General features: G+C 40.8%; 1 protein-coding gene across 8 annotated transcripts in view; it reads left to right on the top strand.

Annotated features, from left to right (window-relative positions):
* PALLD (palladin, cytoskeletal associated protein) overlaps window positions 1-24,611 on the top strand; it is a 192,832-nt gene that overhangs the window by 111,784 nt on the left and 56,437 nt on the right. For 2 of the 8 annotated variants that reach the window (XM_082759687.1, XM_082759686.1), the window contains exon 1: window positions 13,332-13,420. The exons of the other annotated variants lie outside the window; for them this stretch is intronic. The gene's annotated coding sequence lies outside the window, so the exon portion shown is untranslated. Of the gene's footprint in view, window positions 1-13,331; window positions 13,421-24,611 lie in introns of those variants that run through there. 8 annotated transcript variants of the gene reach the window in all.

Below are 24,611 nucleotides of genomic sequence, written 5' to 3'. Positions count from 1 at the left end.
CAGTATAATCAAATTTGTCTTAACAGTACTTTCTTTCTCTCTGGAAATGCACTTTTATGGTTCCTTATTCCTTTATGGCTTATTTTCATCTCAGCTGAATAGCTGATATATACAAAACTTGATAGTTCTCAAAAATACTGGTAAGAAGCCAAAATCAGATGTTTGGTTCAAACTCAAAGGATTTTTGTGGAAGTTTAGCTTGTAAGAATGGATGAAAATTGAAGTTAAATACAAATTTGGACAAGTTTATTCATCGTTTTTTATGCATACATGTAATTAAAAAAATAAAATAAAAAATTGTGAAGTCAAGTACATGAGGTTAATTTATAATCTCCTATGATGCCCTTTAATCTCTACTCTCACTTTCACAAAGAATCTCATCCAGTTGCCCTGTCACCCCGTGAGCAAATGTTGGGAACACAGGCAAGCTGAACTCTTTGCTTTCAGTTCTCATGCCTCGTATCTGTGATTCAGAAAGTTTTCTGTGACAATCCTGCTACACCAGCCCAGAGGTCTATCACAGCCCATTCCCTGTGTAAGAACCATGGATTTCTGCCCTACTGATAAAAATCTGGCTAATAAGTTCTAGTATCGTACTGAGCATGTGTAAAGTTGAATTTTTGTTCGGAAGGGTTTTTTTGGGTTTATTTTTAAATAAAAGAGCTCATGAACTGGCCAAATATAGGCATGGTTCAGTGCAGAGAAAAAGAGACATTTCTGGCACTAGCAAAATCCTCTGCCACATAAATTCATTCTCTAGAGAAGTGTTCACATGCTGGAACATCCTTAAGATGTAAGAAGCACGTTTTCTTTTTATTAATTTCACCTTCAAAATTTTAATCTCAAAGCCACCTAAAACTTATTTGGCCAAACGGCTGGTATAGAAAGGAAGCACAAGTAGAAGATTTTGCAAAGCTGTAAGCTGGTCGTTGCCGTTCCTTTTAGCAATGTGCTGTGGACATCTTTAATGAAAGATGATGCTGCGTTTTGAAGCAGCATATTGCTACTCATCAACAAAGTGTCTAAATGCTTTGTTTTCTCCTGTAATGACGGAAAATGTCCTTATGGGTTTCACACCAACACCTTTGGCATAGGTGAGGGACGTGCTGGCTGTCTGTTGGACTCCCATATGGAGAGAGGACTTGCTGATCGAAGAAGCTGTAGTCTGTAAACAAAGTACCATACAATGGTGAAAGAGTTCTCTGAAAAGCATTTTGATGCAGTATACAGTGCTGGAATGGTTCATGATCTGCTAAGTAAGGAGAAGCACCAGTCAACATCTTTTCTGTATATTTTAGAACAATTGCATTCCTTTTTCTAAGCCAAAACACAGCCATCACCATTATATAAATGTACGTCTTTCTTGAGAAGTCTGGTTCTCTTCCCTCATTTCCTGTAGCATGTTAGCTGCAGATTATTTCAGACTGTTTTCTTTTAAGCTCCCAGAAAATGTAAATAGAGCATAAAAATCTTGTCTACAAGTCTTCACACTAAGTCATTCTGAACTCCCAATAGGAGTACATTAACTATAAGATCAGCTATTGCAAATTAGTGTTGAAGTAAGTCCTTTTGTCCTTTTATTTATATATGTATGCTGTACTGTAATATCTAAGGAGAAGAAACTTGGTTTCTAAGGGACAAAATTAATGTGCTTTGTCAGTCCTGGACTTTGCAATGGAAGCCTTTTTTTTGTATACATTATAGTGGAGTTTGCTTGCTCAAATGTTCTGTTCTTATTCTGAGCACCCAGTAAGTATGAGTCTTACATAGGAAGATCACACTTGTACAGTGGACTGCGAGAGCTAGCATAAAAATGTTTTTGCATCACTAAGTTAATTTTATTACAGCACTGTCTGATCCATGGATCTTCTGTTTCGCTCAACAGCCTGAGATAAATACTGTGAGCACTATGGAATAGCATTGTCAAGCTTTTTTCATAGCCAGCTTCAGTTTGTCATTTCTTAGCTTCATCCTGCCACTCCTCACTTTAATCTGTGCTTATTTATGGTTTACCACTTACAACTATCACTAGTTCTCACTTGACAAAGTTGTGCAGCATATTATTTCTCTCTGGAAAGTGGTCATCTACTTGCAATTAACTGTAATTTCTGCTACCATGCAGTGCATTTCCTCCATTTCAATAATAATATATTGGAAGATGTTTTCCAGATCTCAGTACAATTCAATGGGGCATGTCAACTATGCATATGGAGAATAGTGCTTCCTATTCCCATGAATGTGTGCCCAACTCTCTATTACATGAGCATTGTCCTTGGCTGCTGCTGTAATGTAAGTCAAATGTATGACTTTTTCCCACTCATAACTGCATTATATTTCAGAGTAGCTTTTATCCAGGTTTCCCCCAGGATATGTTTTAGTACTTCTGCAATGAAGGCTCTGGCAATACTATTTTGATACGAAAGCACATGGTTTTCATTCAGATGCCTAATGTTAATGTTGCTCACATGGATTTGGAATCAGAAAAGCATGTTTTAAGATTAAATGAGAATTCATTTCAAGTAATAAATTGATCTGTGGTACTGAAATATTACTGACCAAAGTCTTGATGTTAAGGGAATGTTTTTTGGTTTCAGTAAGGAAAAAAAAAAAAAAAAAGATATTTCTTTTAGAGTCCCACTTACATATTTAGATGACAAAACTCTATGATACTCAAAAAAAAAAATATGTATTTTAAAAAATGTTATGGTTATGGCATCATGAAAAACTTTTCTACATAGTCATGTGTAAATATTTAATGCTATGCTGTGAGTTCAGGCATGTAGTGCATGATGCAGACATTTTTTTTACTATCAAGTGTTTTGCTTATGGCGAAAATGTTGAGATGAAAATGTTTGGCCCCATCTTTCTTGTAATTCCATGAAAATATCTTAATGATTAGCTGAACTGCATAGATTAATCTTAAAATAGGAAATACTTTTCTTGGTCTGCATTTACATGGCTGCATATGGATACCTATACGCTTGCATCTATCTTTCTGTCAAAGTCCTTGGAGAAGCTTGTGGAAAGGAACAGTTAGCAAGCAGTCCTTGATTACATTGTCTGGGTTTCAATGTGAACATGTGTTTCTTTCCTGAGTATCTAAAAATCTCTAGAAAAGGAAAAATGTGTTAAAACTACAGACTATATACATGGGCCAACAACTTGGGAAGAGACTTTTTAGCTAATACACTGAAGGTGGTGAATATAGCCCCAGTTTTAAAAAGTGTTCAGGGACTTCCAGGGGACTCTTGACTGATGACCAAGTATCCAAAACAGTAGATAATACAGAAATAATGGTATGATCTAAAATAAATTAAAATGTGACAAAAATGGGGGAAATCAAAATAAAACAGAGGTAACACCTCACAATCTCTCAAACTGTATGAAGGAATCAACAAGAACCATGAGGATAAGTGAAATCTAGTTGATACAGTCCACTAGATTTCCAAAGACTTTCAACCCATTCCATTTTGAAAGGCTTCTGAAGAATCTAAGCCACCAAAGAAGGAAAGCTTGACAAAACACACCTTCTTGCACCAATAAAAATAAGTGTTTGAAAGAAAGAAACCAAAAATAGAAGTAACTTGTCAATTCTCAAAAGACCAGTAAGAAGCCAGTTGAATTTCACATAGAACTGTGCTGAATCTGGTACCGCTCATCATGTGTTCCTCTACACATCCTGAATATAGCAAGATGTTAAGTCTGAAAAATATGATTATATGTCGATTATGCTTTACAATATTACCATTTTTTTTTAAATATTTATGTTATAGTTCCCTTCTTATTTTTTTCCAGGTTGAATACTAACATAGAAAGTTAGTTTTACTGACAAAACAGTGATTTTTTTATTTATTGTTTCCACAATTGCTTTAATAACATCATGTGTTCGGTGTTCCCAGTAGCAGGTTGAACCAGTTGTAGCTGGTACTCCGCATTTGATTGAAGGCTGAGCTCCAGTACCTAGCATCCTCATGTTCAGATGATAAAACTATTCAGGCCCAGCAAGTTAACAATGTGATCTCTGGCATGTATCTATTCCATGGTTCCTAAAGAGCCTTAATTTTTTTTAACTGCATAAAACTGCCATAGCATTTATGTCATGCTGGCCTGTCAGAGCACACCCCAGCTGAGGCGCAGGTGGGCCAGCGATGCAGTTCAGTTTTCCAAGGGCAGCATTCCAAGCCCTCGGGGAAGCTGTTGCCACATCTCAGTCTAGCTGCACCTGGTGATTTACTGTGTGCAGCGGAGTAGTTTACAAGAGTGGGTTCACTGGGGGGAGAAGGAAAGACTAGGTTGTGCGTGCACAAATTGGCAGCTACCAGGATGAGAAGATGGCATGGGGGAACACATGCGCTCTACTGGCTGGAACATTGCCACTGAGGCAAATCATAGTAATCTAACTACACAGAGTATTTAGAGAGAAAACCTGTACCTTGAAACCTGTTTGATGATGAGATTGAGAGGGGTCTGGAATTGTCACTGAAAATAACTTGAATAACTCCTAGACAGCTGGGAGATCATCCTTTTCATCTTCAAGAGCAGAGGCCTAAGCTTTTGTATGCATTTATTGTAGTTCCTATATTGCTTTCTCAAGGGCATCACCAGTTCCTCATTCAGCAGAGACATAATTTTGTTGTTTGCACAAGTGAAATGTATCATGAGCAAAAGAACAAACATAGAACAGCACCTCAGAGGTCAGAGGATGTGTCCTTCTGCCCTGACCATATCCATTCTGGTGTCATTTGTTCCATTCACAAGAACTGATGTCAGATGACAGGGAGTGGACAATAAATTGTTTGCAGAATCAGCAGCGAGTTATTTGTCAGCAGCCCGAACACCTGCTGGAAATGATGGAGTTGGTCGGAAATAAACCAGTGCTACTATAGCCTTCAGGAACAGAGGGGATGAGTTTAGGAGTCATTCCATTTTGGTTGGTTGTTTGACAATTGTATGTCCTTATGACTTTTGCTTAACTTATTATTTTTATTATAATTATTATTGATATTACTTTTTTATTTTATTTTAATGCTAGCATTTTTTGTCATTTATGAATGTTTAAACTAAATTCATCTAGAAACAACTTGAAACTAGGAGATTTGGCTGGATAGTTCTGTTAAGTTGTTCCTTTTCTTTGTAGGCTCTATATTTATTTTTCTTTAAGGTGGTGTTTTGTTGTTGTTTTTGAGCTGAATTTTAGCATGGCAGTTTATGTAATGTAAATATGATATGGTCAATATATTTCGTATTCTGCTATTCTTATGAAGCTGCTTCCTTAAATTTTTCTAGCTTGAGAGTTTCTCACAAGCAAACAAGCTTGTCCAGGCCTCTATTTAGGGCAAGAATGCAATATAAAAATACCAGAGTCGGTTTTCTGTGGAGCGGAAAACATAACTAGCTCAATGTGTTGGGTGCAGCTGAAGGAGTGTTACAGGAAAGTGGTTATAATTGTACCTTTGTACTCTCCCTAATTATTTTTTCAGGCACTTGTGCCCAGGAGCAGTCACTGTTGCCCTGTACATCAGTGACTTAATGCAGTCTCTCTCTGATCCTGTCTGCTCCTTGTTTTCTGCTTCACCCAAACATCCATGGGAGCCTGCAGTAGTGCAAGAACAGTCAGCATTGCTTAAGGATGTCTTTTCCCATCTTAATACTGAGGAATCTCACTGAGAAGTATGGGCACGCTTCCAGACTCTCAAACAGAATTGGGAAGTCAGAAGTTTAGCTGCTACTTCTTTAATTTGTTGCAAAATACTGTTTCTTGTCATGCTGCCTGAGAGAGGGCTCACAAGACTTTTACTAATTTTGAATCATTACTGGTGGAGGGTATTCCTTTTAAGGAGTCACAGCTCAATAATTTGCTGGGGCAGAAATATCTCTGCATATTCATTTTATTTCAGTTGTCACTGTAGACATATTCAGTAAACGTTCTCCTGAAATGTTATCATTTTCATGTTTCCATGTAAAGAAAGTAAGCACTTCATGGGAGATTCCTTGGTATTTATTTCTTTAAAAAAAGACTATCACAGAAATGTCCACGATATCCTACTTGAACAAGATTAAATCTAGATGATGTGAATAAAACGCACAGTGAATAGTATGGCACTTTTAAAGTGTACTAGTCTGTGATTCCTTGCTTGCAGTTGGCCTGGTGTGCACATGGACAGCGGGACTGTAAATTCCTTCTGGTGAACCTGATGTGCTGCTAGGTGCCAAGCAGTGGAAATGTAGTGAGTTTACACGTACTCCCAGCAGATAAGCTGTTCTTTATAATACAGCTCAACAGAGCTTAGGTGTATTCTGAGAGGAGATCTAGTCCTGTTTGCTTTCTTTCAACAAAAACTGAAAGAAAAGCAGGCAGCGCTGTTCGGGGATCCCCCCCTCTCCGCAGCAAGCAGCAGGGAACGGCGTGCTGGAGCCTGTCCCGGGGCACAGGGAGAAGCACGACGACTTCTCGCTCCCATCTCGCCGCCGGGGGCTGGGGCAGCTCCCGGAGCACCCCGGGGCTCGCTGAGGGCCGCAGCGGGGGCCCCGGGGGCGGCCCTGAGGGCCCGGCCCGGCGGGGCAGCGGCGCCTTACATGGGCATGGCGGCGGCCAACGCGGCCCGGGCGGGGAGGCGGCTGGAGCCGGGCCGCGGCCCAGCCGGGGGCGGCGCGGCCCGGGGGGGGGCTGAGGCGGACAAAGAGCGGTCCCCGGCGCCAAATATGGCAGCGGGAGCCGGAGGGTTTCACAATAGCAGCGGGAGGGAGGCGGGCTGGGAGCTGCGGGAGCCGATCCGGAGCCAAGGGGTAAGCGCGGGGGAGCGAGGCTCGAGGCTCCTGTCATCCCCTGCCAGCAAAGCTGAGGGGCTCGGGCGGTGTGGGACTTGTGCGCTCGTCTTTCTGAAAGAGCTTTACCGAGTGCTGTTTGTGGAGGAGGGCTCTTCGGCAGCCCCCTCGTGCAGCAGCCTGGAGATAAGTGAGTCCTCTGCCGGAGTTAGGAAAAAAAAAAACGACAAACTTGTGGTGAGTTTTTGTCTAGTACAGTGTTGAACGCTTACAGATTCATCTGGAAAGGTACCTGTGCATCCCTGAGACACTGACAGGTTTCGTAGTTGAGATCAGTAGTAAGAAAAAGAAAAGGTAGAAAATGAGAACACACACACACACACACACACACAAACAATATAGACAGTTCTGACAGAAAATAACTTTCATAGCAAAATGACCGGATGGAAAATGTTCTGGAATGTCAGAAATGCAAGCAGGCTACCATTTTGTGCATAGGTGTGGAATCCACACCCTGTGATCCTAATCCCCTCTGTTTTGGGACTTTTTTTTTTTTTCTCCTACTTATATGGGCTGAATTTAAAAGGCCTTAGTCCCAGAAGGAAAAAAAGACAGCACGCCATTTCACTTCAGACTTAACTAAGGGCAGGAAGAATGAACACAACAGAAGCATTCAGTAGATGAAGGTGCAGCTGTGATCTCGGCTGGCTGTGTGAAAGCTACAGCAGAGGAAACCAAATAGCTGTGGGCACAGACCTGAGCTGTACTGTTTAACATGCTGGCCCGCTTTGCTCTGTTTTCAAAATGTTTGTAGTAGAATGTCTTAAATTCACAGCCTCTACAGCAAACAATTGTAGCGCTATGAGCATGACACCCTGATGAAAGGAGGTAAATTATGCCTAGATCTTGAAATTGTGACTAGATCAGCTCCTAAACTGCTACTGAAAAGTGTTTTAAATATTGTGGGTGAAGCCTGACTCTGAAGAAACAGCTTTTTTATCTTTCCTGACAGGCCTCCCAATTACAGCAGCTGTAAGTTACTGCAGTGTGACTAATGGAAAGATACAACACTCAATATTACCATATCAGGACTATTAAAGAAGAGAATGTGGTGCTGAGGTCTGAGTTGGGAACTGGGAATTAGACGTCCGGGTGATGTTCATGTCTCTTTAAACACCTGTGACTTTCTATAAGCTTGTAAGTGTCCTAATGGTCTGTCTGACGTGTAGGTAGACCAGTCAGAGATCCACAGTGGTGCTTGCAAATATGACATTAGTATCCCAGATGAAGTGTGTTATGCCAAATTTACCAAGAACTAAAGAAGAAATCATAAAGGCAATACTAAAGAAACCACAGAGGGTAAGCCTGAGGCAAGGTTATTTAGTTTTTGATCCCAATATGCTGATTGAAACAGAAGAATATATTACAATTTTCTTCATGAATTAAAAATAGAGAATCTGAAAAGCATAGCAGAGTGAAGGAGGATGAAAGTACAAGCAAAAGCTGAAAGGTGGGAGCAAACACTGAGCAGAATCAGCTGCATAGCTTGGGAGAGAAAAGAAACTGGACAGAACCTTACCAAGTGGTTCTCCTTTGCAGGGTTAGTGAAGCTGGCACCTTAACACAGACACAGATCCTTGTGAGTTTGAGGAGTGAGTTGTTTTCCAGCTTGTATTTTGTTATCAGTAGTTATTTCCAGAGTTCATCAGCGTGCTCTACCCATAGTTGTGTAGGCCAGGAAACTCTTCAGGATTACTCACAGTCAAAGAAGACTGAAAGCTGGGGTACCTCAATTGTCTCGGTACCTGAAGGAAGCCATTGGGATGCTTGGCTTCTCTATGCACGTGTTCAGTCATCACTGCTCTGGGTCCTTGCTAGCTAGCACCTGTGTAGTAGACCCAGCATTTTCTTCATGCTGTCATTGGGGTTGCACAGTAAGTCTAATCAATATCATCTAAACAATTCTTTGCCCTGAAGGCCTTCGCTGATTTAGTCCAAAAGATGAAGTAATCCATATTATAACAAAGAAGCCTTATGCATGAGTCAATTCATCACCATGTATCTATGCATGTGTGTATGTTTATGTCCATCAGAGTGATAACTGCCTTCTTGTGAAAAGTGTCTCTGCAACAGAAATGTTTAATTTTTGTTTTCCTCTAAGTATATTTAGAAGTTGAGGAAAAGGCCCTCTCTAGTTTTGGTTGAATCATGTTTTATTAGATCCAAGACTGCAGTATTACTTACTTTTGAAAGTAGGCTCTGGCTATAGTCTCCTTTCTGTAAAACACAACTTTGATGGCATGTATCTGCAGAGTTGAAAATGATGGAAAATGTTTGCTCAGGTAATCTTTCTTCTAACACACAGTTATGTTTTGTTTTCTAGCAGTGCTAAGAAAAACAAAAGCTGCAAACAACTTGGTGTTTCTAGTTCAGGCACTACAAATTTCAGCAACAGGAAATAGCACCAAGCAAAGCACTTCGGTTACCACCTCAGTGTCTGCCAACGCCAGAAAGGTTAGCAAGTCCAGGATGTTTGTAATGTAGGATTGAGGAGACTTTTGAAATAGTGCTAAATAGTTTGGACTGGTACATGTAATAAATTGCCATTTCAGAGGTATAGTTGGTTCTTTTTGTATTTAGGAAAGCATAACTTTGCATTCTGATCTTCTAAAGATATCACAAAATCTTATGCATTCAGGGAAAAAAAAAAAAAGGTGTCCTGCTCATGTTTTAGTAGTCCCCGTGCAAAGTTTTTAAATGTTGTCAAGGACAGTATGGGAGGAAATGTAATTTTATTGGGAAGTATTGTGGTTTGTTTTTGTTTGGTTGTTTTTTAATAAAAGGTTGAAAATTCACAACAGTTGGCATGTCAGGGCTTATTTTGCATGGCTAGTGTAAATGGGATGCAGTTCCTTTATGTAAGAAAAACAAGGAGATTGCTGAATTGGCTACATAAATCACTGAAATCAGTCAGCTGCATATGAATCAGTTGAATGCTTGTGAACTCTTCCACTTCCCTCTTCTAGTCCTTCAGAGTCTGTTACTGCCATTTTCATTTGAGCTTAACAACATCTGAACTGTAATATGATGCAAAACTCCACTGTGGCTAGCTGAATACTCCTTGGGTTGATTTACAGGCATGTCTATATTCTTGAATTAACTTCCACTTTTTAAGACTGAAGGAATCTTGTGCCATGCATCTCCCCCATGTAGAAAATACCATTTGAATCTCACTCATAATTTCTTCCTACACCTCAGAATTGTTGTTATATTTTGTTTTCTTTTTGAAAACATCCTGTCTTGATTTAAAATATCTGAGATCTGTTCTTAACTGGCCTGATTAGAAAGTGCACTCTCCAGGGTAGCTTTTAACACGTCTTTATTAAACAGCTAAGATGTTAAAATGTTTGCATGTCACCATGAAGAAAGAACAAGTAGGCAAACAGAAAAAAAAATAATTAAATTATGTAATTATTTGTAGTGTAGTGTCCTGGAAACTAGCTGTTGTGAATGACAGTTTATATACATGGTTTAAAAATGTACTTCTTTCACTGAAGATAAAGGGCAAGCAAAAAGATTACATTTAAATACCATGTATTATTCTGTAGTATTCTTCTCTTGAGAAGTCCACTGAAATGTTTTATCTTCATTTGTCTTCTCTCAGATTGCTGGATGTAATTACTTTGTGTAAGGCTTTTTTTTTTTTTTTTCCTGAAGTCATCCTTTCTAGTTTTCATGCTTTAAGCAACACTATTTCCATTTGGTCTAAAAGGGGGTATAAAAACTGTCTCCCCACTTAATGTTTTTCTCAACCTATTTCAAAAAGAAAAATAAGTTCAGCAAAAAGAAAAAGTGACTTAACTCAGAATGAGCTTGAGTTTCCCGTGCAGAAAACACTATATCTACGTGAAAAATAGTTGTTTAAATAACTTGGCTTTCCTGCAGATCAAACTTCAATAGTACTTAATATAGATCATTACACAGTAAGTACTCAACCAGCAATGTCATAACTTCATGTGAAATTGAGTCAGTTATATCAATCTGCTTTTTCATGGAATTGTGTAAACTGACATCTTTATTTTGTGAGGATCCTCAAGGTTTGAATCAATGTTGAAAAAAATAAATAAATAAATAAACCTTCGGTCAGTTTGGGGTTTACCTGTTTTCCCTGTTTTACTAATGGCATTTACCATTACCTCCATTCGTTCATAGAAATTAGTTATCGTTTCTTTTGATTTTACTGCATTTTTTTCAAAAATTGTTTGTTTTAATGTTTCATTTAAATATCAGGACTTCATTAGAGTTGTATGCAATCATCTTTCATGTGTAAATTAATTCCCTCATTTTAGTTTGCAAGACATTCTCTACAGATTTTGGAAACTTCTTAAACTAGAAGCAAATGTTCATGGAAGTGGAATGATAGGCAAAGTTGTTTACAAGAAGGAAACACAGATCATATTAAGTTTTAAGTTAAGCATATGTTTTTGTTTCCTTTCTCTTTGGATCTTTATCTCCCATTGTGCCTCATACTTGGTTCCCAGAAAGTTGAGCTTCATTCGTACTTTCCATGCCCAGTTATGCTTGTGGAGTCACAGCAGAGCAAGTGTCTCAAGCTAAGCTGATGTGCACAAGCTGTCTTTTTGCTTTCATCTTCCAGCCCCATGAAGTGAACATGAGCATATATGCATAGACATAGAATTCTTTTCCCAAATTCTTGCAACAGATGTGCAAAATATGTGCAACGTAAGAGCTCTGACAGAAGAAAAAATATTGGAGAGCTCAGTTATTTTAATATCAACTCAGTTATAAGCAAATACAAAGGAGAAGGGGCAGTAAAGAGATATGAAGTCCAGTTACTCTTTTTCTATGCTATGCTTTTCCTACGGTATGTCAGTCAGTTCTTTGTTATGTGTGTTAGATTATCTACAGCCATGATTGGCTGAATTGTGTTCTGCTTGCTAGATAAAATGCTGTCTGTAGGCAGTATGCTTACCCCAAATCATATAAAGACCTGACTAGTGATGAGTGATACTCTTTTTACCTTTATGCTATCTTAAAACTATATGTATGAGTTACCATGCTTCTTCCCCTAACCAGAACTAGAAACAGAGTACTAGCGCAGTGCCAGTTTTGTCACTGCCAGGATCTGGCCTGTCACCTTTTGCTCTAGCAGCTGCAAGATGCTTTATTCACCCTCCCCTTTTCCTAGTTGGCAGCATTCCTCTGCTGCATGCTAGAGTGGTCAAGTGAGGTGCAGTGAGTTGTGAGCCCTAAAGAGTTCTGGGTAAAGGGGTTTCAGCAAGCAAGAGCAGTTTCGGTGCCACCTTCTGCATCATCCACCATAGAGTGAAATGTCATGGGTGTCAGTCTTGCTTATCTTGTGGGTTTGTTCCAGAAGGAGAACAATAGTTATGATGATGCTCTTGTGTAAATCCAACAGGTTCTGGGCATCTGGAGTTGGACTACAATACACACTGTTTGGAAAGTGGAGCTGAAAAAAGAGGAGCACCCTTGCTTTCAACTGCCCTAAGTCTTTTAAGCATTGTCCAAGGTCTTTAATACGTTCCTGTTTGTACACTTTTTTTGCTGTCCATATTGGGGAAAATTCAGGTGATATCACCGATCACCTCTGTGGATTAAGAGTGGATTTGAGTATATAAGTTTTTTAGATCTATCTTTGAGCTTGTCTGTTTTGCTTCACGTACATCTTCAAGTAGATCTTGCTGATGATTTGTTGTGTTCTTTGCTCCCTTATAAAACTGGTGTTGCCATGTAATCAGAAAGCAGTGGATCCTGCCCAAGTGGATTCTAATGGGAAGGGTGTGAACCAGCAAGAGAAATCTGTTCTTTGGTCTTCATATGCTTATAGGGGGGGGAAACGCACCGAGGTATCTGTCTCTAACAGACGTGTTTAGTGGAGCACACAGTAGTAATCAATGTGTTTAAAGTCTGTGTTTGGCATTAGGGGTGGATTTGTGTAATTAGACTGCGAAGTGGCATGCTTTTGTAGCACATAGTGAATGCCTTCGGAGCTCTGGTGCTGCTCCCTGACTGACAAGGAGGCTTGGGGGCTGTTTGCAAAGTAGGTGTCTGAGGGTGATACGCGTTTTCTGAGGAAAAAAGTTTTGAATTCAGCTTAACATGAAAGCCCCAGGCCGTGAGGAGGGGTGGTGTGAGCATTACCGTGCCAGAGCAGCAAGCACTGAAAAGCTTTAAGGCCAATTTGAGCCCCAGCTGCCCACCGGGCCGTGCCGGCACCCCCTTCCCTCACGGCGCCACAGGCGAGGCGGGAACCGCGGGGGCTTCCCCTGCGCCCCGAAGCCGGAGCCCTGAGGCGAGCCCCGGGCCCGCTGGGGGACAAGGGGCCGGAAAGCCCGGAGGCGGGGGGGGCTCTGCCGGCCGCAAGGGCAGGGCTGGGGCTGCCGCCGGCGGCCGGGTCCCGCCTCCCTCCCGCCCCGGGACTCTTAACGTGAAGCGGCCGCCACGGAGCTCGGGCCGAGGCTCCGCTCGGCGCCGGGCCCGCCCTATTTAGCGCCCCTACCTGCCCGCTGCCCGCCCAGCCGCGCCGAGCCGAGCCGAGCCGAGCCGAGCCGAGCCGAGCCCAGCCGCGCCGGGCCGGGCCGGGCCATGCCAGGCGAGCCCCGGGCGCCCCGAGGTAAGGACGGGACGGGACGGGATGGGACGGGGCGGGAGGCGTCGCCGCGGCTGCCCGGAGCCGCCGAGCCGGGCTTTGTGTGGCGGCGCTGGGCAGCGCGGAGCCACCTCGGGTGCCAGCCCCTGAGGGAGCCGCGGGGAGCTCCGGCAGCAGCCCCGGTGCTGCCCCCAGCCCGGATTTCGCCCAAAGCCAAGGAAACGCTGAGGGGGCTCCCTGCGGCGCTCACGGGGAGAGAGAGGCGTGTTGGTGACCCGGGACGGGCTGTGGGCAGATGGTTGTAGCTGGGCGCGGGGAGGGACCCGGCGTCAGCTGGTGACTGAGGGGCTTAGAGCTGGAACTGCAGAGCACATCTTGTGGTGTTTGTTTTTTTTCTTTTCCAAGTCCATACCAGACAGTTGTTTAAATTTTAGTAGCGAAGACCGAAAAAAAAAAAAAAAAAGAAAAAAAAAAGGCGAAAGTTTCCTGGCAGCAGGAGCATAATTAGAAAGAAGGCTGGGAAAAGTAAGACTGGCCTTCCTTATAATGATGTGTTTACAGAAACTTGGAAAGCAGAGATATGCGTTGGCTATCAAGGAGAAACCAACGTCTGCTGCTGGAACATTTGGATCAGCCTTATATGAAGGAATATGGCACTGCAGAGCATACAGCTAAAAATAGGAGCGGACGCATCTTACGTTGCATTAGGCTTTGAGGTCAAGAAACCGTTTTTCCACGATATTCTGTGGCTGTATTGAACTGAAACCACAGTTCTTGGGACCAAACCCTAGATTTGTGAAATTAACTCCGTAGGATGCATTATTTATTATATGGAAAGTTTTGTGTCCACTTGCAAGTCTGTGTGCACCAAAATCCACTGGAGTGCTGGGGTGAGGAAAGTTTTGGGGATGTTCTTCAGGAAGCCCAGCAGTTTCCAGGCATCCTGTGATTCACAATGCATACCAGACATACAAGGATTAAGATATATAACTGATAACGAGAGCATGGAAAAAACATATACAGAGTGAAGTGGCTCTCAGCCCTTGTCCGCTGATTGCATCTAAACCGCTTCACTATGAAAAAGGGGCAAATACTTGTAAGGACAGAATTAGAAGAGAGACTCTGTTGCATCCTGTTTTTGGATGGGGAACAAAACCTGGAAGAACTGTCTGTAAAATAATATTCTGGTACTAATTTTCCTGGCCAGACAGAGAAACCCTTTGGGAAAAGGTGGGGGCAATCTGTCTGACTAAAAGAAACTGGCAAGATGGGGTAGGATGTGTACAGATGTTCTTACAGAGTTTGAAACTCTTAAAAATACGCAGGTAGGATTTTGTTGGAATTAGAAGTGTCTCATTTGGATAAAAACCGTTTCTCTCGTCTTTGAGATAGAAGAAAGCATACATCACATAGTCAGAATTTGCCAAGAGTCACCATATACTGCAGTCTGCCATAAAAGATTTCCTAAAATCAGGATGATGGATGTGTGGTAATGGTTTCTTGGCAGTATGAATGCCAAGAAGGTGTTTTTTTTTGTTTTGTTTTGTTTTGTTTTCTTTTTCCCCTCAGTGAAAAACTGTTCTGCAAGTTTAAAGTGTGTTTTAAGTAACAATAAGTAACCCGACCAGTCAAGATACCATTATAAAGCACTGTGGTAGATGCGTGTTTTTGTGTTCCTCTACTTAATGAAGTCCTAGAAAATTCTCTAGGATCTTCAAACTGTTTTTTATTTCTCTTTCTTTGTGAGAGTCGGACAGTTACGTATGTCCTGGTCAAGCTCATCCTGCTGGTCACTCATGCGCCTGTTACCGTGGACTGATTAATTGTGACTAGCCCAGGACTGTGGCTGTCTCTTCGCAGAGACTGTGATGATTGGAACACACAAATATTTTCAAAATGTTATTCTAAAGCAATTATTATCTAGTTTAGGCAGCATTGGACAGATCTACAGTTCTAGGCAGAAGAAAAGCAGCTCAGTATTCTCTGCTCTGCACTGAAGAATGTATTGAGCTTGCATGGTGGCTGTGTAGGGCAGGAGAAACCAACCTCTCCACAAATAGGAGCAGGGTTGCAGCTTTGTGATCCGCTTTGTGGTCAGAATGACTAAAGCAGCCATTTCTAAGAGCTATGTTAGCTATGTTAGAACAGCATGCCTCCATTTCTGTAAGGACGCAGTGGTAAATTCGATGAGTAATGTTCAGCTGTTGGGCTCTGAGCACTGGAAGAAGGAGGGAGCAGTCTAGCTGGAACAGACCTGTGGGATGGGATGCTGGCCGTCCCACTTAAATGGGGAATTGTTTCTTTCTGTCCTGTAAAAAAAATTTTTCTATTGCTGTGCTTCAAAACAATTGGTGAGAGACTCGCCTCGCCTGATTCTCAGCTGGGCAAAGTAAACTGATGTGGTTTGTGAAAACCATTCACTTGATGGGAAATTATTGCACTCTTCAAACAGCAAATGACTTCCTTGGCCAACTTTGTCCTAAGTAGCTGCCTTGTGATTTTATTCGTGCCAACGTTAATGCAAACCCCTGTGCCTGCGAGCAGAGTAGATGTCAAGCAGTGTGATGTCCTGTATATAGGTGTTCTCTGTGCGTGTAGCACCATTTCCCGTAGACACAGAAGACACAAAGATTAAAAACCTGTGTTTTGGAGAGCCAAATATCTAGGATGAAAATGTGTAGATAAGGGAAATACATGGGGTGTAGTGAGAAGAAACTGTCTGAAACATGAAGATAACCTTATGTATTACTAGTTACATAATTGCCATACAAATTGCCTTCTGTTACTGTCATATGCCTTTCCATTTGCTGTTCACTCTCCAAGAAAGAAGTGTTCTAATACTTGGGTGTCTACTGGACCTTTTCTGACCTTAGAAGAGTTGGTGACCCTAAGATGCTTATTTTCCCAATAAAAATGTCAGAGTAATGTAAAACATATTAACTAACTGTTAGTCCCATGTATTCTTGGTAACATAATCTTTGGCTGGAAATCTTTTATCCTGGGAATATTCTTTAATCAAAATATGCCTATGGAATTTGTTATTCATCCATCATTGTCCATCTTGGAAATATTCCCATAGTCTTAATGGATAGCATTTCAGTGCTAGATTATGTAATAATCATCACCCGTTGGAGTGAAGCTCCCATTCTGCAATACTGAGCACGGAGTTCTCAGCGCTGAGAACGCATCGTAGCGGTAACACGCACATTTGGAAGAAGTAGCAAGAATATACAGCCTAATGACTAGACGAGTCATAGTATGCCTGGAAGACTCATTTTAACCTCTCATTCCGCACAAAACGAAGAGGACAGTCTTTTGTGACCGCGAGTATCAGAACTTCCTGGAGCTTTACAGATAGTTTAACATCTCAGACTTAATATAATTAAAAAAAAAAAAGAAAAAGAATGCTCTCTGTGTATTGTAGAAGGATGTGTAATGTAATGTGTATTGTAGAAGGATAACCTATAATGAATGCAGTTCTTTTTACATATCTGAGCTATACTTTCTGGATAAGAACGCATAGGAAACTTAGGAAATATTTTTCCTTCACATTACTGTCTAGACACTTAACACGGTCATTCTCACACCTGCTCAAGACATTCAAGTGTTTGCCAAGACGGGAAGTTTGTATTTCCTTTATTGAAGCAGAAAGTGATTGTAATTGATGTATTGTGTATGGCACTCCCCAGCACTTTCCCCTTCCACAGAGGGAAGGAGTTTAAGATAAACAGTGTTTGTTTAAATAAACAAATAAAAATGCAGTGGGCTCAGTTTACTGCTAGGCCTTTTTCTGCATGGTGCATCTGCATGAGATGAGCCAAATAGTGTGCACATCCAGGGATGGTTTGAGTAAGAAATCTATGATTAAATTAGATCAACTTGTAGAACATGGCATTGTCCTAAAACCGTCCTTTGGTAGCAATTATTTAGGCTTCGTTCCAGTCCTTCCCAGTGCATTCTTCTGAGTCTGGGAATTTTATTCCTTCCTGCCTCCAAAGAATGCTTCTCTCCCCTCGCCCCCTGGAAATGGATGTAGGATTTTGGTTGTTACCAGTTTCAGAAGGTAATCCGTATTATATGTGCTGTCCTAAGACACAGAAGGAGAAGAAACCACTTCTTTCTGAAGAACCCAACCTTACATCGCATCATGGTTCACCACTGAATGTTTCAGGCAGGAAGCAGCAATGTGAACTTGAGTTCATACTTCAGCCTGAAAAATATGGAAGAGTTATTTGCTTGAAGAGTTGAGTCTGTGTGTCAGGAGCTGCTATTCTGCATAGCCAGAGTATCCAAATTTTGGTACCTGTTCATAAGGTGGCACGTTTCATTTGTCCCAGTGGTTTTCTGTGAAGCAAGGGCTTTCTAGAGAAAGACACTTACTTGCAGACATGATGTGTCAGCCAGCAGAAATGTAGAGGAAAAGATATTTTTGGTTTTCATTGGCAGCATGATTACATTTATTTTCCAGGCTGAAATGTAAAAATAGATTAACACACAAAAATCTGTTTTAGTGATGTCAACTTTTTTTTTTCCAACTAACCAAATCCATCAAATTCAGAGTGGAAGATGATGATCTTTCTTGGTATGCTGCTGTACACATGAGCAGAACACAGTACCTGAGGCATGCATGTGAATAACGGGACAACACACGGAATTAAGTTTACAACATCAGCGTTTAACTCCTTGCTTCTACTGTCTCAGGCAGGATTGGTTTAATTTTTGCATTTACAAGAAAGCGACTGAACTTTGCTTTGAAAGCATTGAATTCAGATGAAGATTCTGACAGCTGGATTTAATTTTTTTAATTGAAATTTAAAAAGAATTCCTCTCCTATGATGAAGAAGAATCCGCTTTGGAGAGCAAGAAACGCATGCACACAATATCTGCTGGTCTGGAGAAACTTCATCATGAGCTCCTGCCTAGGCTATAGTGAATAGAAGAAGATTATGGAATACTTTGCTTGTTTGTTATTCTTAGAATTGAATTGTTCGGTTGGAAGGAATCTTCAGAGATCATCTAGTCCAACTACAACTCTTCTGCCACAGAACCATTTGAGAAGCATGACCCCAGTTCTCCGGCTGCACCAAATGCAGAAATCTGGTTTAAATCAAGACCTGCACATGTTACAGCAACTTTTCTCAGGAGAGCCAACCTGCTGTATTTAAGCCAGGCTTTACGTTGGGCTTGCTCCTACCCATCTTTGCACCTTACTCACAACTTGGAAGACTTTTTCTTAAAAACGATCATCATGTTCTTTTTGTAGTTGGATTTCATTGCCTTTTGTAATTTCTAATCCTCGGCTCAATTCATTATTCTGTGCAGGCTGAATCACAGGACAGAAGTAGTCCCTAGAAACAGAGTTGTTTCTTCCAGCTCTGTTTCAAAGATGATGTGTGTTTGTACGTACAGATGTATGTAAAATGCATGCTTCTGACTTCAAACAACAGGTAATGAAGATCCTTTTTCTGATGGGAGATGATGAAAATCTGTTTCTGTGTGCACATCTGTGTAACGGTGCATGAATATATATATGTGTGTGTGTCCCCATACACAGCATGAGTAAAAACCTGTGTCTGACTCATGAGGATGACTTGTTTAATGCAGATATTAAAGTGCAAAACAATTTTAATAAGTCCAGCTCTGGCTAGCAGAGCAGGTTCACCAAGGCAACGTAGAAAGTTTTGCACAAATTAAAGGAGAGTTTCCTTGCACAGAAACCCAGTGGTGCTGTATTTCTTCCAGCCCACCTCATTGTACTTAATTCAGCTCTGCGTATAAAGCTTTTCTTGTCAGTGTTTGAAGGTTTCTGAAGAGCACCCTGATTTGTGGCTGCAGTGACCAAAGATCTAGTGATCTTTTGTAGTCTAAGTGAAGTTCTGAAAGTCTTGCAGGTGGTCACAATATTGTGTGGATTGGGCATTTCCATGCACTATCCATTTGTGTGTAATCTGCGTTTCCTGATAAAACTTTCAGGGATTTTAATGAAAGCATGAGCTACTCGGTATTGTGTTACTGATTGTGAGTCTGTTGCAAGGGGATGCCATTTGCTTTTGTGCAAATCGGAGGTGCTTAAAACCATAAGTACATAAAGAAACTGTAGAGGAAGTATTGATATCCACACTGACAGAAGTGTTGGTGCACAGCTACAGATGTCTGAGAAATTACTCAACCAACAAGGCAACATTTTGCTCTGTGAACCGGTGACTGTTTTCAGTGAGGAGTTGGAGACTTCTTTGTATTGTTTTTCATAAAAGTTTCCTCATCTGACATGGCCAAAATCAATGTTTTGTTTTGTTTTGTTTTGTTTTGTTTTTTATTCCAGTTTCTAAAGCTACCTTGTAATTTTCATATATCTGTCACAATTCTGATATGCCTAGGTTCAACGTCTTTGCCGGATCACGTTTACTCTTTCATGTATAACCCTTGTGGCCTGTTTTTTCAGGCACTAAATAGTTTGCCATACTGTTTGGCTGTGTTCTAGGGAGGAAGTCTTGACTTCCTATAAATGTTCAGGGTTTTTGTATCATTATAAAAATCTGGAGATCTGCGTGTAATGTGAAAAAGAGAGACACCTCTTCTATCAGCTTCTACAGACATGAAATCCAATTTATAAAGTGAGACTACGGAAGTTCAAACTATATTGAAAGTACATTATACTGTCTTATGAGTCTCTAGGATGTTGCATGTGGTTTCCATTCTTTTATCTTTAGCAGCTTTTGGAGTTTCTGCTAGAGATTTTGAGGCTATTAACTGTTTAGCATTTTCTTAAGTTGTTCATCAGGAATTTCTGGAAAATGATTGCTTCCATTTTCTGCTTTATGTTAAAACACCCTTTAAACCCCTTCTAAAAAGAAGGTGGGGGAAGAGAAAGGAAAAACTGTAAGTTGTATTTCAGGAACTTTTTTATGCTCATAGAACACAGCTTTCAGAAGAAGAAAAAGGGGGGGAAGAAAAAGCTTAGTTCATGTATATACAACTGAATTAGATGAGCGTTGTATGCATTTTTGCCCACATAGAAGAAGAGACAAAGCGTGCACATTAACACAAAACCAAAATGGTATGTCAAGCTTTTCTCAAGGAATGAACTTCCAGCTGCTGACTCTGAGGTTAGTTCTGTGGTTTTCAGTTGCCCAGAAACACAGCATCTTGAAGAGTTTTAGAGATTTTAGAAAACTACTGCATCTAAAACTCTAGGTTCCTGTGTTCCCATCCCTTCAAAATTTAGCAGTCAAGCTCAGAGGTAAAAAGAGAGCAAGAGCGTAAGCCACGTAATGTCCTGAAAAGTAATTACATTGAGCTGACTCCTATGAAATACCCAGAAAAACGGGCAGAAGTCTCAGAAATCAGGGTCTCTTTGCCATGTTGCCCTTGCACTTTCCTGAGTTGTATGACTGCCTTCAGCAGCCAGTTGTAAGCAACAAGTGAGCCTTCTCTGCAGCCCTTGATGGACCGTGGTGCAGGAATCTAGCCTTATGTCAAGGCCACGTCCAGTGGCGTGCAGATCAGTGTTGGGGGGAACCACTCCCAGGACGGTCAGGTTCAGCCCTGACCACATGCACTGCAGTTAGCCCTGGATCATGGACCTGATTTCAACTCTTGAGAAGTCTTTTAAGGAGAGAAGCAATGCTTTCTGGAGCTTGAGCTGTCATTTTGAAGGACCAGGGCCCTGTAATTGCCTGTCTGAGCTTCAGGGTATCCAGCTGGTCTCTGATACCTCACTGGGAATCTCCTGATCACAAACCATCTCTGGGATTCTTGCAGGTCTCCAGAAGTATTAAGAAATATAGACCCCAGAAACACACGCACCAGTAGTGGGTGTTCTGTCTGTTACAGACCTCAGTAATAGTTCAGGGCAGTTATCAAACTGTTATAAATTAGTTTAATATTCTTTTGTTATGCGAGTATTGAGATGCAGCAAGCCATTCCGACACTTCTTACAAAGACCTGATTATTATCTATAGGCTTGGCTCTTTGTGGTCAAATGTATGACTTAGAAAAAGCGTTGATATTTTTAATGCTAGATTTAGTGTGCTATTTTACTAGAAGGCAGTAAAGTACTTCTGTTTGCATCGTCTTCTAACTGCAGGCTGCTCCTCCTACAAACTGCCGGGGAAGGCTATTTCATTTTCACTTTGGACGTTCTTGAAGTTTGTTTTACGATACTTCTGTAACTTCAGAAGGTTAACATTCCTGTCGGGTACAAACTTCAGACGTTTGTGGTGGTAGATCGTAACTAGAAAAGAGAGGTCACCTAGGGGCACTTAATTATAATGATTTACAAAAGAGCTCTGTCTGCCAGTAAGGCTAATTATCAGCTTGCAACTAAGACACTGTGCTCACGTTATGTCCTTTTTTGGATTAAGGAGATAGATGTTTGTGCTTTGAGCATTAAAGCCTACCAATGCAAAAGACAGGCCCTGTTTACTGAGTGAATTCTTGTGTGTGTGAGGAACTAGAGGAACTGTTTGCACTGCTAATATTTACAGTAACAAGCTCATTGATAAAGAGCAGAATAGAATTGGAATGCATTTAAGCAGGAAACTGACCTATAGTAGATGAAAGTTTGGTGCAGAGATTGAGTGAATTATTAGGAACATCAAACATTTTTACTAAGTATCCTCCCTTTGTCCAGAAATGTTTGGTGTGTCTGTAAAGTCTCCAGTACTGGCAGAGCAACGTTGGTTGTAGAGAGTAATGGAGGACCGTCTAATTAGCGTGAAGCTGTGATGTTTGGGAAACATTTGTGAAACATGTGAACTGTACCTTTTTAGTCAGTGGAAATGTTTAGAAATGCTGGGGCTTTATACAGTGAGTGATATGAGGCAGAAGCAGCTTGTCTTAGACATTACATTCTTTACAAAGCCATAATTGAATAATACATAATGTGCTTATGATTAAGAGAAATTGTCTCGATGTGATCACTGATGGTCTTTATGATAGAGGAAGAATCATAGAAATCTGCTGTCAAACTTCCCGAACTACTGATATTAATCTTTGCGGTTGGTTGTTGAGCTTATTCTCAGATGCTTCCTCTACTTAACTTTATCTCCGATTCCTCAAGATTTTGATTATAGGTTGTCCACTGTTTTGCACAAAATTTAAAATGTCTTTGACAAGAGTCACTTAAAAAGGAAGGAAGTTATCAATGTGATGCATTCATTTCTCAATTAATTGCTCTTAGTATTGGAAAATTCTGGGTTTTCTAAAACCACTGACGAGTGGCAGAGTTTGTGGAGTAATTTAACCATTCATATGTGTTTCATGGTTAGTTGGTAGAGGTTGCTGCAGCGTGTTGCATGAAGAACAGGGAGGTGATAAAAAGCAGTTTTATATTAAGGGCTTTTTGGAAGATGCAGGACATGAGAAATTTGTGAAAAACATTTCCGTTGTCAGTGTGAGGAGCAGCTCAATGTTTTGGAGTTTTCCTTGAGAGCTCTTGGACCTATACATACAGGTGGGAATTAGCTGGCTGTCCAGTGAATTGCTGACCACATGATATTCCTGTTAGCTGGTATCAGGTCATCCATAGTCAAACCCAACTCATCCCTTTGCTGCTAGTTTCCTAGTCCAAAACAAAGGAAAAGGCAGCAAATATTTCCAGACAATTGTAATGTAGGCTAAAACTCCTGCAGAAAATTAGAGCAAGTGTTTGTTAAGCCACAACTTATTAAATGGTACTTGGTTGGTTCTGAAGGAGATACCTTCTGGGTTACAGCATATTTCTAGCCATTTTAAACTTTCACTCACCTGATAGTGGTACAGTTTTTCTTGAGGCCTTACTGTGTAAACTTTCTCAAGATTTCATTTATTTTTGGCTTGCAGTCGTCTTGTGTTAGTTTTGCAATGTGAAATTTGTACCTTAATCTAAAATTATTAATTCTTCTACGGTTCTGTGTACTGGGAAGAGTTGCTACCTTTGCTTTTCTGCAGCTCAGGCAGTCAAATTATTAGAGATCAGGAATAAAACTAGCGGTTCGGAGACTGTGAGCAAGACAAGATGCTAAATATGTTTAGTAGTACCTGAAACCTGAAGTATTATAAGCATTCATGGACCTTTGCAAGTTGCATGTCAGTGCCTTTTCCATAGCTGTATAGTGAAAGAAGTTATCCAGTGGGAGAACCGTCAGTTTTCCCTCTTAATGAATTAAGCTAAATACTATGAAATTTCCAAGTTTTTAGGAGAAAACTTGGCTATATGCCAACACTTCTCATTCAGAAGCCGGGCTGTGAGCAAATTCTACTGATGTTACGAGATCCTCTCGTACGTGAACATCTGACGTCTCTGCTGGTGCCTTGGCTATGTAGCACAAATGTGCTGTGGAGTGTAGCCCACAGTGCTGAGTCTCAAGGGCTGGTAGATGTTGAAACAAGACTGGAATGCCTCGTTTGTGCAGGTTTTGTTTGAGAGAAATCCCAAACACGTGAGCTGGAAGAGCTATGGCATGTGCTGATGGATTCCCCAGGCTACGTGGCTGGAGGGCCAGGCTGCAATATATGTGGTCAGATACACAAGAAATGTGGCGAGTGTGTGGCTTAGGAAAAACAAATGTAGCAATGTTAAGTTTTTGTTCCATAGATAATGAAGCTGTATCTTTGGTAGTTGAAGTGATTTTAGCTGGTTTGCCCTTAGAATCTCTTTTTTAATTTTTATTTTTTTTCCTCTCCCTTCTCTCCCCTTCATACAGAACAATGCAAGTACAGAGAGTAAACGTGAGAAATGCTGTCTAGGTATCTTCCACAACATTGGTAGGATTTTGTGTATTCCAGTGCAAAGACACTTTGTCAAGAATAAAGAGAGTTTTCTGTTTTGTTCATAGCTAAAAACTTTAATTGAAGACAGCAGGAGTTCCACCATACCTTTCAATAAGAAGGTTTTTCTATTGCAATTTTTGAAGTCAATGATGCCATTCATCACTGTTGTTTAAATTATCTGGATTTATATGTCGTATGATAAGCATTGCCTGTGATCTGAATATTTAAAACTTTTAAAAGACTCCAGTGTGACACCAGGGTCACGGAGTTAATATCTGCACGCTCTCTTGCATACAGTGACATCTTCCATGCATGAAAGTTTCCGTGTTTCCAGTGCTTACATCTGCTGCATTTAGAAGAAAAGGTAGTATATTTAGATTTTATGACGTCTTTTCTGGGAATAGAATGGAGATTGACTTATTTCAGTCATGCTATCAAATTCTAATCAGATATTTTTCATTTT

This window comes from Aythya marila (assembly GCF_965140915.1).
Source record: "Aythya marila genome assembly, chromosome: 4".
NCBI lineage: Eukaryota > Metazoa > Chordata > Aves > Anseriformes > Anatidae > Aythya > Aythya marila.
Note: the sequence above shows the minus strand (reverse complement) of the source record. Positions and strands in the feature narration are given on the sequence as shown.